Here is a 15,017-nt window from a genome sequence, read left to right on the forward strand (position 1 = left end):
AATATTAATTAGTCACAATCATAATACTTTTCAAAATGGCATAGCATTTATTATTATTATAGTGTCACCCTAAAAAGTATTATGTTATTATTACAGTGTGCTCTTAAAATTGCATAACATAACAACTCGAAAGCATAACATTAACCATTCGGAGGTTTAACTGGCCGGGGATACCATAATTTTTCCTACTTTGATTCTTTGAATAATATTTACAAGGATCAAGCTTCTCGGCAATTTTCTTATGGTGTGCATCTGTACAGTCAGTATTCATTCTTATAGTTCCTTGTTCAGCTCCAAATACCAAAAATCACTCCAAGAATCTTTGGAAAATCACCCAAAACCCAAAAACAAGTGCTATACCCTGTCATCGTGTTACATCAGAATTCGTATGTTTACCAAAAGTCATCCGTGAAGTTATCCTACTAATTAAGTGTCTCATGCCAAGAAGGGTTTTCATTCCAAAAAAAGGAATAAGATTTCTATCCTAATGGTAATTTTGCATTCTGAGGGGGACTGCTAAACCTAGCCTGGTTCATTATACTAGCTCTAGATTTGAGTGGTTTAAACAAATACAAAAATTAAGTATTGGAAACCCGAGACCAATACCGTACGGCACACCTAATTGCCGTACGGTAGAGGTCATCTAGGGGATATAAGTTCTTTCAATTACCCAAGTTTTCTGTTTCTGGTGGTTTGATGTCATATAGTGTTGTTTAGTATACAGTCATGTTGCTTTTAGATAAATAATTCACACATTAAATCAAAATCCAAACTGTTTTCTAAAGCACTTCATTATTAACCAGCTACATATGCGGGTACATGTTGGGAGCATATATCTATTTCAAATCAGTGTTCTAAAGCTTGTCAATGTTCTGACCAAAAGGTAATAGTGCCGCACCGCACATGTACATACCTTACTGTACTGTCACACGTAGGAAAACTTGAAAACTAATCCGTGTATCTGCTTAAATTGTTTGATCATAAGCATACATGCCTGTTATTGATTATATTGTGCTTAAATGTCCTGAATGAGCTTCTGACCATCGGATCTAGTATTGTACGGCGCATCACTATGCCGCACGGTGGAGCTCCTGTGGAAATACAAATTATTTCGTTTATTTAGTTATTTCCTGCAATTAAAATGTTCAAGCATGCCTATTAATATCAGTTTTTGTTGTAACGAACGCTATGAATGCAAGCTAAGAACGAGAAATTGAAAACTAAACAAGAAATCACAAAGACACAAGATGTACGTGGTTCCCCAAGATGGGTACGTCCACGGGCGAGGAGAGAGAGGATTCACTAACCAACGTGAAGAAGAGATACAAAGAGCCGGCTATAATCCGTAACTCTATAAAGGCCACAATATGAAAGCCCAAAAGATAATTCCTAGAAGTCCCCCAAAAGCCCTATTTATAATAGGCTACAAAAACGGGAACAAGATAATTAACCAATGTGGGACTAAAGAATACAAGGCATTCCTAACAATTCTCCACCTTGACTTGAATTCCACTGAACTAAATCACCAAATATAGCTATCCCCTTCTAACCTCTCACTCGCCAAATGCCCCCGAGGGGCGATCAACTGCAAATACCAAGCAAGCCCAAGCAATGCTTGAACTTGGCAACCGGAACCGGTTTAGTCAACATATCTGCTGGGTTATCTGCCGTACCCACTTTCTTCACCTCAACTTGCTTCTGTGAGATGATATCCCGAACGAAGTGATACCTGACATCGATATGCTTAGTCCTCTCATGATACATCAGATTTTTAGTCAAATGTATAGCACTCTGCGAATCACAAAATACTGAACTCACACCCTGTGCAAGACCAAGCTCACAAAGCAAACCTCTCATCCACAATGCCTCCTTCACAGCTTCAGCAATGGCCATATACTCCGCTTCTGTTGTAGACAGCGCAACTGTAGCCTGTAAAGTAGCTTTCCAACTAATGGCACTTCCGGACAGAGTAAAGACATAACCTGTCAGAGACCTCCTCTTATCGTGGTCACCGGCAAAATCCGAATCAACATAACCAACAGCATGATCACCAGAATTGACAATCCCAAACAATAGACCAACACCTGCAGTTCCGCACAAATACCGTAGTATCCATTTCACAGCCTCCCAATGTGCCTTTCCTGGACGCCCCATATAACGACTAACGACACTAACTGCATGTGAAATATCAGGACGAGTACATACCATGGCGTACATAAGGCTCCCAACTGCGCACGAATATGGAACCTGAGACATATACTTCTCCTCATCCTCCGACTGTGGTGACAACTCAGCTGAAAGTCGAAAGTGTGCTGCCAAAGGGGTACTGACTGGCTTCGAGTTCTGCATGGCAAAGCGCTCAAGCACTTTAAGAACATAAGACTTCTGATTCAAAAATAATTTGCCAGCTACTCGATCTCTGCAAATCTCCATACCCAAAATACGTTTTGCCGCACCCAAATCTTTCATCTCAAATTCACCACCTAACTGTTGTTTCAACCTGTTGATTTCTGACACACTCTTGGCAGCAATAAGCATATCATCAACATACAACAGTAGATAAACAAATGAACCATCTGAAAGTTTTCGAAAATATACACAACTGTCATACTCACTTCTTGAATATGACTGGCTTATCATAAAAGTATCAAACCGCTTATACCACTGCCTAGGGGATTGCTTGAGGCCATACAAAGATTTACGAAGTAAACAAACGTGATCCTCCTTACCAGAAACAACAAATCCCTCAGGCTGACGCATATAAATCTGTTCCTCAAGCTCGCCGTGCAAAAACGCAGTTTTGACATCAAGTTGCTCTAACTCAAGATCATAACATGCAACAATAGCAAGTAAAGTGCGAATGGAACTATGTTTTACAACTGGTGAAAATACCTCATTGTAGTCAACACCCTCCTTCTGGCTGTATCCTTTCGCCACTAGCCGAGCTTTAAACCGAGCGTCTTCTACCCCTGGAATACCTGGTTTGCGCTTGAAGATCCACTTGCATCCAACAATCCTCTTCCCTTTCAGCGGTTCTACTAACTCCCACGTCTGATTCTTCTGAAGAGACTCAATCTCCTCATTCATAGCAACAAACTACTGTGCAGACTCAATGCTCGAAATAGCTTCCGTATAGCTTGAAGGCTCCTCATACTCAACTGTTTCAGCAACTGATAAAGCATAGGCCACCATCTCAGAATAAGCCGAATACCTTTCAGGAGGCCGAATCTCCCTCCTTGGCCTATCTTTAGCAATAGTGCGTGGTTGCTCAACTAATGCATCAACCTTTGTGTCTGAACTCTTGAACTCCTCTTCAATTGGCTTCTCAATGTGCTTCTTCCCTAAGTCGGAAGATTCACCCAAAAACTCCACCTGCTTTGGAACACTATGTTCTTGAACTGTATCATCAACCTGCTTAGACCCCTTAATCAGATAATTTTCATCAAAAGTCACATCCCTACTGATCAAAAACTTCAAATCATCAGAGCACCATAACCTGTACCCTTTGACACCTGCTGCATAACCCAAGAAAATACACTTCTTGGCTCGTGGCTCCAATTTACCCTCATTCACATGAGCGTAAGCTGGACACCCAAAAACACGCAACACAGAATAATCAGCCGGATGACCTGACCATACCTCAAACGGAGTCTTACACTCAATAGCAGTCGACGGAGACCTGTTCACCAAATAGCATGTTGTGGAAACGGCTTCAGCCCAAAATTCTTTGCCTAATCCGGAATTGGACAACATACAACGTGCCTTCTCCAAAAGAGTCCTGTTCATTCGTTCAGCCACACCATTCTGCTGAGGGGTTTTTCTCACTGTGTGATGCCTCACAATGCCCTCATCACTGCAGAACCTATCAAACTCGCCAAGACAAAACTCCATACCATTGTCAGTTCTCAAACGTTTTATTTTCTTACCAGTCTGATTCTCAATCAAAGTTTTAAACTGTTTGAATGTATTAAAGACGTCACTCTTATGTTTCAACATATACACCCAAACCTTACGAGAGAAATCATCAATAATACTCATAAAATATCGAAAACCACCTTTAGAAGTTACCTCTGCGGGACCCCAAAGATCCGAGTGAAAATAATCCACCGTGCCTTTGGTGCGATGAACAGCTGTACTGAATTTTACCCTGCACTGCTTGCCGTAGACACAATGCTCACAGAAATCCAGTTTCTCAATTTTCTGGCCACATAGCAAACCCTGTTTGCTCAAAACTGTCATCCCCCTCTCGCTCATATGCCCAAGGCGCATATGCCACAAACGAGTCAAGTCTGAATCTGAAACCTTGGATGAAGCAACCGTTGCTGCAGCACCTATAACTGTACTGCCCTGGAGTGTATAGAGGTTACCACGCTTCTGACCCTTCATCAGTACTAATGCACCCCTTGAGACTTTCAAAACTCCACCTTCACCGAGGAATTTGCAACCATGAGAATCAAGAGCACCCAGGGATATAAGATTTTTCTTCAAATCCGGAACATGTCGAACCTCAGATAAAGTCCTAACAATACCATCATGCATCCTAAGCTGAATCGTTCCTGAACCAACAGTCTTACAGGCCATGTTGTTGCCCATCAAAACTGTACCACCATTGACCGCCTCATAAGTAGAAAACCACTCTCTATGCGGACACATATGGTATGAACATCCAGAATCTAGAACCCACTCGGTATTAGAGCGAGAATCGCCCTCTGTAACTGATAACACATTATCTGACTCATCTGAACTTTCAGCAATTCCAGCAATTACTTTACCCCCTTTCTGGTCTTCTTTTTCCTTCTCCTTGAGTTTTAAACAGTCACTTTTCCAGTGCCCGGGTTTCTTGCAATAATTGCACTTTCCCTTCTTCTTACCTGATGATCTGGATCTTCCCCTATTACTCGACTCCACCCTTTCTGTTGTTCTTCCCCTAACAAACAAACCCTCCGCATGTGCATCACCCTCACTTGACACTTTTTTCCTCAATTCTTTCGAATATAGGCTGGCCTTAACATCCTCCATGGATATCGTGTCTTTGCCATACAATAGGGTTGTAACAAAGTGCTCATACGAAAGTGGTAAAGAACATAGCAAAATTAGGGCTTGGTCCTCATCCTCAATTTTACTATCAATATTTTTCAGATCCATAATAATACGGTTGAACTCGTCTAAATGATCTTTAACAGGTATACCTTCTCGCATACGAAACGTATAAAGACGTTGTTTGAGATATAACCTGTTGGTGAGCGACTTCGTCATATATATGCCTTCCAACTTCAGCCAAATTCCTGCTGCTGAAGTTTCTTCTTCCACCTCGCGAAGAACGTCATCTGCCAGACTCAACTGAATAGAACTCAGAGCTTTGGCATCCGTATCATCCCAATCTTCCTCTTTGATTCCAGAACTAGTCTTGCCTAACAAAACCTTGTGCAATCCTTGTTGGGTTAACAAAGCCTTCATCTTTACTCTCCAAAGACTGAAACTGCTGCTCTGCCCATCAAACTTCGCAATCTCGAATTTAGCCGCCATAGCCACAATCGGAAACGAAACCCTAGTTTTTGCAACCTAAGGCTCTGATACCAGTTTGTTGTAACGAACGCTATGAATGCAAGCTAAGAACGAGAAATTGAAAACTAAACAAGAAATCACAAAGACACAAGATGTACGTGGTTCCCCAAGATGGGTACGTCCACGGGCGAGGAGAGAGAGGATTCACTAACCAACGTGAAGAAGAGATACAAAGAGCCGGCTATAATCTGTAACTCTATAAAGGCCACAATATGAAAGCCCAAAAGATAATTCCTAGAAGTCCCCCAAAAGCCCTATTTATAATAGGCTACAAAAACGGGAACAAGATAATTAACCAATGTGGGACTAAAGAATACAAGGCATTCCTAACAGTTTTTGACATGAAATATAAATTGTTTACGTGTTATAAATTGTTTATGTGGCATAAAAGTTGAGCAATAAAATGATTTTTCAAATCCCACAAGTATAAGTAGAGATCGATTTTATCGGGCGAGGGGGGTGCCGTAAAACCCTTCCCCTCTTGTAACCTGGCTCCCGAACCTAAAACTCTCTATTTTCGATAGACCAAAACCTTTTTCTAAATCAAGGGCTAAAGAGTCACATTTTTTCTTAAATACGATTTCTCGGGTGACAATCCTTCTCAAAACCCAGGTGGCAACTCTCAAATAAACATTTTCCATTTTGTAAACTAAAAATATAAAAAGAGCAAAAAAAAAAAGGAGAAATTAAGAATTTTTCTAAACAAAAGAAATTGATTTTTTTGGGCCGCGAGCCCATAGTAGCGACTATGCTAGGGACTTTTATTAATTTATATTTTTAAGAATTATTACACTTGTAAAAATAACCCTTCTCAAAAGTCAGTCAGTCAAAAAGATACGCTTCATGCTATCTAAGAAAGATGTGGTGATTCTAACTGGGCCCTGCCCAACCACCCGGCCTGTGACTTTTTGGTTATTTCATTTGTGTAATTTAAAAAAAAAATTAACGAGAGCCAAGCTTGAAATACTTGTGGGATTTTTCATTTTATTGCTTAAATTTTGCATTTCACGTGCATCGATGTTGGATAGCCCCTGCTGCTGCGTTTTGGTTACCCTACCCAGCTTACTGATGCTAGGACACCCCAAAATACGCAGCAACCTTGGACCGTGATGAGTCAGCCTACCGTTTGACCTTTTGCCATGCAGTACACTTGGCAACTAGAAGGCAAAATTGTTGGCTCTAGTCTGGGGACCCCTTCAAGCCAAAACCAGCTTTTTGCATGTAGAAAGACCTAGAACTTTTGCCAGATTAAGACAGGACCTTCACGTTAGGATTACATGATATATCCTGCTTACGTGTTTACCGCTTTCCTGTCTATGTGTTTTAATGCTTTCTTTATATGTTGTTGCTATGCTGCATGCACATGTTAGCTTTACCCTAGGTTATCACCCTCCCGTGCAAGCTTAAAAGAATTGCCACAATCAATGAAGAGTCATGCATGTCAGAAAATGCATGTTTGTTTCAATCAAAATTCCTTAGGAGCTATAAGCCTTAAAGAAAATCGAAATCAAGCCATAAATATAAACTTGTCAATAATTTTCAAATTAAACTATGTCATTGGGATCTAACCCTCAATGACTAGTTTTTACATGTTTTAATTAGCTCATTAAGGCCTTACCCTTAATAACTAATTTTTCTTCAAAATTAAAAATTAGTGTATAATTGGGACCTAACTCCCAATGACTGAATTTTCTTCAAAATTAAAACAAGCCTCACAACTAATGGCTTTTCGAAACAAAACTAGTCTATTAAGACCCAACTCTTAATAACTAGCTTTTCCAAAAATAACCCGCTAGGAACTTAACTCCTAGTGACTGGTTTTTTTTCAAATTTATCTACCAAAGTCATTGACAAGAAGATATTGATAGCTTCTGAAAGTTTTCCTCTGTCTTGTTCTCCTCATAAAGGATACACCATCGAGAAGAAACACCGAGGATTGCGGCAATTTTATTAACCTTGTGAACCCATTAAGCAACGACAACAACGATGCACATATTTTGACATGCCACAATTCTCATTAAAAATTAGGGAATGCCACCGTTAATAAAATTCGCCATTATGTTTTACTGTCAGTTCTAAGCAATTGGTCGAAAGAAGAAGAATTTCGTCCTCAATTGGACCCAACCTAAAAAGGTCCAATGGGAACGGTTCAAGATGAAGCTGCTGTCATGATGATTGAGCTGGAAGCACCTGAAGATCTCACCTCACTTATAGTAGATGCTATTGGAAATTATAAAAATTGCACCTTTTTACCACGCATGATCTATGCTGACAATGAGTCTGAGACTGAGTCTATTTTGTTTGAGTCCAATTTTGAGTTGGAGTTTGTGCCTCTTGGCCCTCCACGTCTGTTTTTCTACTTTGAATTTGAGTCTACTTTGATCTATGGTGCCCCTGGGGCAACTTTTGATGAACTGAACGAGAACGACTTTGCTTATCTTGTTGTCTCTAAGATAAACTTCCGTGAAGCTGCTTTCTTGTTTGTCCGGTCTGATGGACAAGCAAGTACTTCATTGGTGGGTGTGGCTGCTCAAATTGATGAGCGTAAGGATGTGGCTCAATGGTTTTGGCTGAAACTTTAACGGGGTTAGATGCCGTCCACGCTGGCCAGGCTAACATCTTTAAGGGTAGTCCTTTGTTCCTAGAAGTAAACTTCTCACTCAGCTCTCATTTTTTCGGTTTTTCTCACTTTCACTTTTTACCTTAACACTCGGTTTAGGCTTTCTATGGTTTTTGACTTGTCTTTTTCTCTCATGCAGTTGTGGTTGTGCGACAAGGCTAATTTGTTGGAGCCTTTGCCAAGGACTCATATTCATGAAACGGATGGTTTATCGGCAGGGATTTTAGGGAGGTGTTTAGTAATGTGTTTTGTTGGGTTCAACTCCATTCTCATCTTTTGGAGGAGGTGATTTCATGGCGTATCAACTCGATTGAGCTTCCAGACATGGCAATCAACAACATGGGACACCATAGGATGGCGTAGACACCCTATTTTGGGCTTCCCAGATTAGTTTACTAACGGTATTTGATTCCCCAATGATGAAACAGATCAAGAACACCCTGAGAATGTTAGTGTGTTTGAGCTTTGAGTGATTAAACCCCTTTTTAAGCCTAACCCAAAAAACCCCAGCCAAACCCTACCTGCATACGCTGGTCCCACACCAGCGTACGCTAGTCAAACATCGGTAAGCTTTGACCGTTGACCAGGCTTGGACCCACGTACGTAGGTCAATCACCAGCGTACGCTAGTAAAACATAGTCCCATCACCTTTATTGAGCCATGATCATAAGACTTTTGGGGCACCCCAGGACTCTGCATATTCGTCTAAAAGTTGATCTCGGGGCAAGGGATGTTCCCTACCCCCTCTCATAAGCCACCCATCACCTTGTCATATGCATTTAATGCAAGAAGACTTGCACTCTAACCCAACCAGCCTTCAAACCAACTGGTTACACCCTTCTCCATTCCTATAAATAGCCCCCACTCTTCATCTTTAAAAAAGGTTACTAACTCCCAAGTCTCTAGTTGTAAACTCACCAAGTTTCAACCACCAACACCCCCCCTCCCCTTTGTTCATCTTTTTTTTGTCAATAGAAGAGATAAGCAAATCACTACATTCATCCCATTCTCCATCCATCTCTCAAGTTCAAGTTCAAACACCTTTCAAACTCAAAAACCAAAGGTATAACACCTTAGTAACATCTCTGTTCTGATCCCTGAGGGGGGCTGGCAGGATCAAGGCTGGTAATCAATACCAATCCTGGCCTTAAAGCTGGCAAGGCTTCAAAGCCGTGGATGGTTAGAACTGGCGCACGCCAGTCATGAGTACGCATATGCCAGTCATGGCTGTACATGCAGTACTGGCGTGGGGATTAGTGTTTAGCTATTTTATGTCTTACGTTCCATATTTATCACTGTGAGCATGTTAAGAACCAGTTTATTACTTTCATTTATTTAAACTGCTAGTTCTAGTCTTCAATATTCATACCTGCTTTTGTGGAATACCTCTAGGGTCTTTCTGAACATTTCTTAGAACCCAGAAAATGCAAAGCCAAGCACTGGTCAAATGTTTTCAACTGGCGTACGGCAATGGATTACCCGCGTACGCCAGTCCAACCCTGACCAGTGGCCATTGCATGATAACTAGGTCTTGGCCTCTCTTTTATTCTCCACACTGTTTATGGGGTGTTCTATTTTTTTCATGGCCTCTGAGCCCATTCAAACTGTTTATTACTGTATTTTACCTGTATATAATACTACTTGGTTTGTTTTGGGTGTGCACTAGTCACTTCCAAAGCCCAGAGGGTTGAAAATAAGAACTGTGGGTTTAGGCTTACTGGCGTACGCGAGTTCCTAAATGGCGTACGCAGGTTAGAACAGCATGCAGTGACTTGATCAGTGCATGTTGTTTTCTTCCTACTCATGTCACTCCAGAACAGTGTCTTCCAGTTTGTTTAAAACTCCCACAGGAGTCTGTTTTCATCCTATACTAATTGTTTCCATAAGCAAGCATGTCATCCTATCACATCCTGCCAACATGTTACAGTTTTAATCCCCTTTAACTGTTCCCCCACCTTAACTGGCTGAAAATTGATTAATGAGAGAGAATAACAAATATTTTACAAATGCCTAAGTAGAGACCGATCTCCAGATTGGGCGAGAGGGGTGCCTTAAAACCCTTTCCCTCTCGTAACCTGGCTCCCGAACCTCAGATATCAATGTGACGACGGACCAGTCTACACCATTTCAAAATCAAATAACATGACAAAAACGTTTCAAGTTCGGTTCCTTAGGTGGCATACCACAAAAACCCAAGTGGCGACTCTGAATTGAGTGTTTTGCCGCGCTTTCCAAAAAGGGCGCACCCGATTTTATACCAAGATTTTAGGGGCATGTGCCCACAGATGGTTTTGGCAGGCTTGTCTTCTTGAACCTTTTACATTCCTTATCGCATCCTCCGCCAGCTTGCGGCTCGTCAAATGATGCCGCCAATTAGCCATGAGGACTTTTTTTTTTTGGTAAGCAAATTTTATTAACCACCAAAAGCGCAAAAAGCTACAAAAGAACAAATGGGCATTCCCCTGAAATAACAAAAGCAACAAAGCCTACAACCGGCCTAAGAAAACTAGGCAACATGCATAGAATTGTTAAGGCAAAAATACTAGAGTCCAACAACCAAGTATCACAAATCTGACGATTCTGTGCAGAAAACTTAATGGTAGACCAAGAGCTTGCTTTAGCTCTAACCAAGTTGAAAATTTCAAAAGTCACCTCATTCACATCCCTAGATTTGTTTTGGAAGATCATAAGATTTCGCTCCCTCCATAAAACATAAATGGAAGCTGCTAATGACAACTTATAAATTGTATCTCAAAGACTTTTACCCTCCCTATTCTGGGCAGCCCATTCCAACTCTTGAGATAATGGCAGAAGAGGCCTATCCAAACCATTCCGAGCTAAAATTTGCCGCCAAATCGCAGAAGAAAAATAACATTCAAAGAAGAGATATGTATGAGACTCCATCTCATTTTGGTAAAGAAAGAGCATTGAGGAGAGACCTCCATACCCCAGCTTACTAATTTGTCTTTGGTAGACAATCGTCCTAAGATAGCTATCCACGCAATAAAGCTCCATCTAGGCACTGCTTGGCTGAACCACACAAGAGCATGCCAAGGCTGAAAGGCATTTCTATGCCTACAAGCTTCCCAAGCCGACTTGGCTGTAAAAATATCTTCCTTTGTAAGAGTCCAAATAACCTTGTCAGAGCTAGATGGATTAGGAAAAAAAATCAACTGGGGTTTCCCTAATAATCTCCATAATAAATCTGTTGCGTTGCCTTGGCCATTTCCAGAAACCTTGATCAATAATGGAGTCCACTTTTGTCCTTAACGCTCTCCCCCTTTGAGCCACAACAGCTTCACCATACCTCTTGTACAAAAGCACCCAAAGGATGCCAATTATCTGTCCAGAGAAACGTCTCTCTGCCATCACCAATGATGTATCTAATCCAATCCTGACAGGTATCACACAGCTTCAACAATTTCCTTACAACCCAAGAAACCTCACTAGGAATTTGAATCCCCCATAAACTTTGACCTTTAAGGATATTTACATGAATCCATTTAACCCATAACGTATCAGCCTTAAGACTGATAGCCCAAAGATGCTTCATGTTGATAGCTTTATTCCATTCCTTGAAAGAATGAAACCCTAAACCACCTTCATTTTTAGGAACACAAAGGTTGGACCAGCTAACCTTCACTTCAGTATGCTTTATCTCTGTTCCTGACCAAAGGAAAGCACACAAAAGACTTTCCATCTCCTTAATGATCTTCTGAGGTAGCACAAAAATAGCACTCCAATAAGTTTGAATATTGAAGAGGACAGATTGAACCAATTGAACCCTGCCACCATAAGAGAGGGATTTTTGGGTCCAACTAAGAATTCTTGACAAAATCTTCTCTTTCAAGACAGCACAATCAGAGAAAGTAAGTCTAGTGCTGATTAAAGGAACACCCAAATACTTCACAGGAAGATGGCCTTCAGCAATACCCAACAAATCAGAAAAAACTTGTTTAGAAGTAGTAGGCACAACAGCATAGTATATGGCACTTTTTAGCAGATTTGATTGAAGCCCAGAAAAACTATGGAAATCCTTCAAAGTCTGCATAACTAACTATAAAGATTCCCGGCTGGCTCCATTCAAAATGAAGAGATCATCAGCAAATATCACATGAGAAATTCTCAAAGATTGGCATTTTGGATAGTACTAAAAGGTATTCGAATCAATGTTCCACTGCAATAGAGAGGAGAAAGCTTCCATCACTAAGAGAAAAAGATAGGGGGAGATTGGATCCCCCTGACGAAGACCTTTAGCTCCTAGAAAATAGCCAACAAGCCCACCATTCAACACAATAGAATATTTAGGGGTGGTTATACATTCCTTTACCAATTGAACAAAGACCCCTGAAAACTTCATAGCTATCATAGTGTCTAACAGGAAGTCCCAATCAACTAAATCAAAGGCTTCCATAATATCAACCTTAATAGCACATCTAGGAGGTCCATCATCACGATGATAGTTCCTAACTAACTCATGCATAAGTAGAACGTTATCAACAATACTTCTTCCTTTGATAAAGGCTGATTGGGATTGGTTGACAATGAGAGGTAAAACCTGTTGCATTCTATTAGCCAACACTTTAGTAATCACCATATAAACCACATTGCAACATGCAATAGGTCTATACTTTTTAATGGTCGAAGGGTGAGAAACCTTAGGAACAAGAGTAAAAGCCGAAGAATTCCATTCCTTTAGTATGAAACCCTTATCAAAGAAAAGTAACACAACATCCACCAAATCCTTCCCCATAATCTCCCAATTCTGCTGAAAAAACTAGAGCAATAACCGTCAGACCCTGGAGCTTTATCCCTTTTTATGGAACTGAGAGCACGCTTGATTTCATCTACAGTCACAGGTTTAGCAAGATCTCCCTGCATTCCAACAGGAACTTTCTTCCGAAGAATTTGCTGAAGACAACTTTTAGCATCCCTCCTACGATAGAAAGGAGTACCAAGCAGGCCTTTATAGAAATGAAGAACTTCTTGTTGCACCTCTTCAGGTTTATCCAAACGTATCCCATCATCATTAATCAAACTCAAAATTTTGTTCCTCATTCTGTTACTAGAGACTTTGTGATGAAAAAAATTTGTATTTTGATCCCCTAGACAGAGCCAAGCCACTCTAGATTTTTGTTTTTTAAAGGATTCTTCAGACATGCTAAGCTCCATAAAGGATCGAAGAGCTTCCTTTTCCTGAACTCACAAGCTGTCATCCCCAATGTTTTGATTACAAAGATGCTGAATATGCTCCAGCTTTTGTCTAGCCTCTACAACCCTCCCAGAGATATTAGAAAAACATAGGTTGTTTAAATCCTTAAGCATTGGTTTCAATCTTCGAAGTTTTAAGGACAGCTAAAGCATAGCAGACCCAGAAACAGGTTGAGACCAAGAATTCAACAATAACTCTTTGAACCAATGGTGTTTCATCTAGAAATTAAAGAATCTAATAGGCTTTTTGCAAGGCATCATGCTAAGAACAGAGACCAACAAAGAACAGTGGTCAGAGATACCTGGAGCATGCACGAGAGCCTCGGATTCCGGAAAAACATCCATCCAGCTAGCATTAACCACCGCTCTATCTATCTTGCTCATATTCGCACCTTCACCACCTCGTCTATTGGTCCAAGTAAACCGGGCACCCTTGGAGATCAGCTCCTCCATATTAATATCAAACAAACATTGTCTAAATTCAGCTGCAGCCATAGCATCAAAAGACGACTTTGTCATTCCGCCTTTCAACTTTATCGGTATTCAAGCTTATCAGCGTACATGGAAGGAGCGTGTCACTATTTTGAGAGATCCTTACCCCAGTGTTTTGATACCTCATCGTTACGTTTCGAAAGGTGGCTTATTAAAGACATTGAGGCAAGAGCAGGAAGAAACGGGAACAGACTCTAGACTCGACCTTGCTATGCTCTGAGATAAACTAAGGACCCTAGATGTGTTGTTTGTCATTTCGTTTGCTTGTTATTTCATGTTTTTCCTTTTCAAAAGTTTCATGCTTAGCCTTGTAATCGAAGAAGTTTGTCTTCAATAAAGTTGAATTACGAAGCCTTTCCATTTTCAGATTCTTGTTGATTCCGTTCATGTCTCACGATTGACTTAAAAGATAATGACCGAACCTCAAAGCAAGGTTGCCTATGTATCCCGAAGGAATCAGGTCATAACGTAGTTCAAGTACGTTTCTGGTTAGTGTTCACTAGGGTATTTACACTCTCCTTTTGCGCTGTAAACTTTGTCTAATACCACCCTTTTTGGTTTTTGGCCTAACGAGCTCTCTTTAATTTTTGCCTAGGTTGCCCTCTCGGGTTTTCAACCTAGCAGGCTTTTTGCTCTAATTTTTGCCTGAAGCTGCCTACCCTTGTGGTTTTTAGTTCAACAAGCTTCTCTCAGGGATAATATCTCTTACGCGGATCCAAGTTAACCAATGTAGAAAACTCATTGCCGTTAAGGTCGATGAGTTGTGGTGCTCCTCCAGACAGGATTGTCTTGATAATGTATGGCCCAACCCATTTTGGTCGAAATTTCCCACGCGGATCAAAGACTAGAGCCCGTATTTCCTTCAATACCATAGCCCCTTCTTCCAAATCCCTTCGCTTGACTTTCTTGTTGATTACCCTGAATGCCCTGAGACATCTTTCATCAAATAACATAAGTTCCTCGAATTTGCTACTTAACCATTCTGCCTCACTAACTTCTGATTCCATCATTATCCTTAACGATGGCACTTCTAGCTCGATAGGGGGAACGACTTCCATACCATAAACCAGTGAATAAGGTGTTGCCCCGTTTGGCGTACGGACGGACGTCCGGTATCCCCATAAAGCTA

The sequence above is a fragment of the Rhododendron vialii genome, chromosome 11a, assembly GCF_030253575.1.
Source record: "Rhododendron vialii isolate Sample 1 chromosome 11a, ASM3025357v1".
NCBI lineage: Eukaryota > Viridiplantae > Streptophyta > Magnoliopsida > Ericales > Ericaceae > Rhododendron > Rhododendron vialii.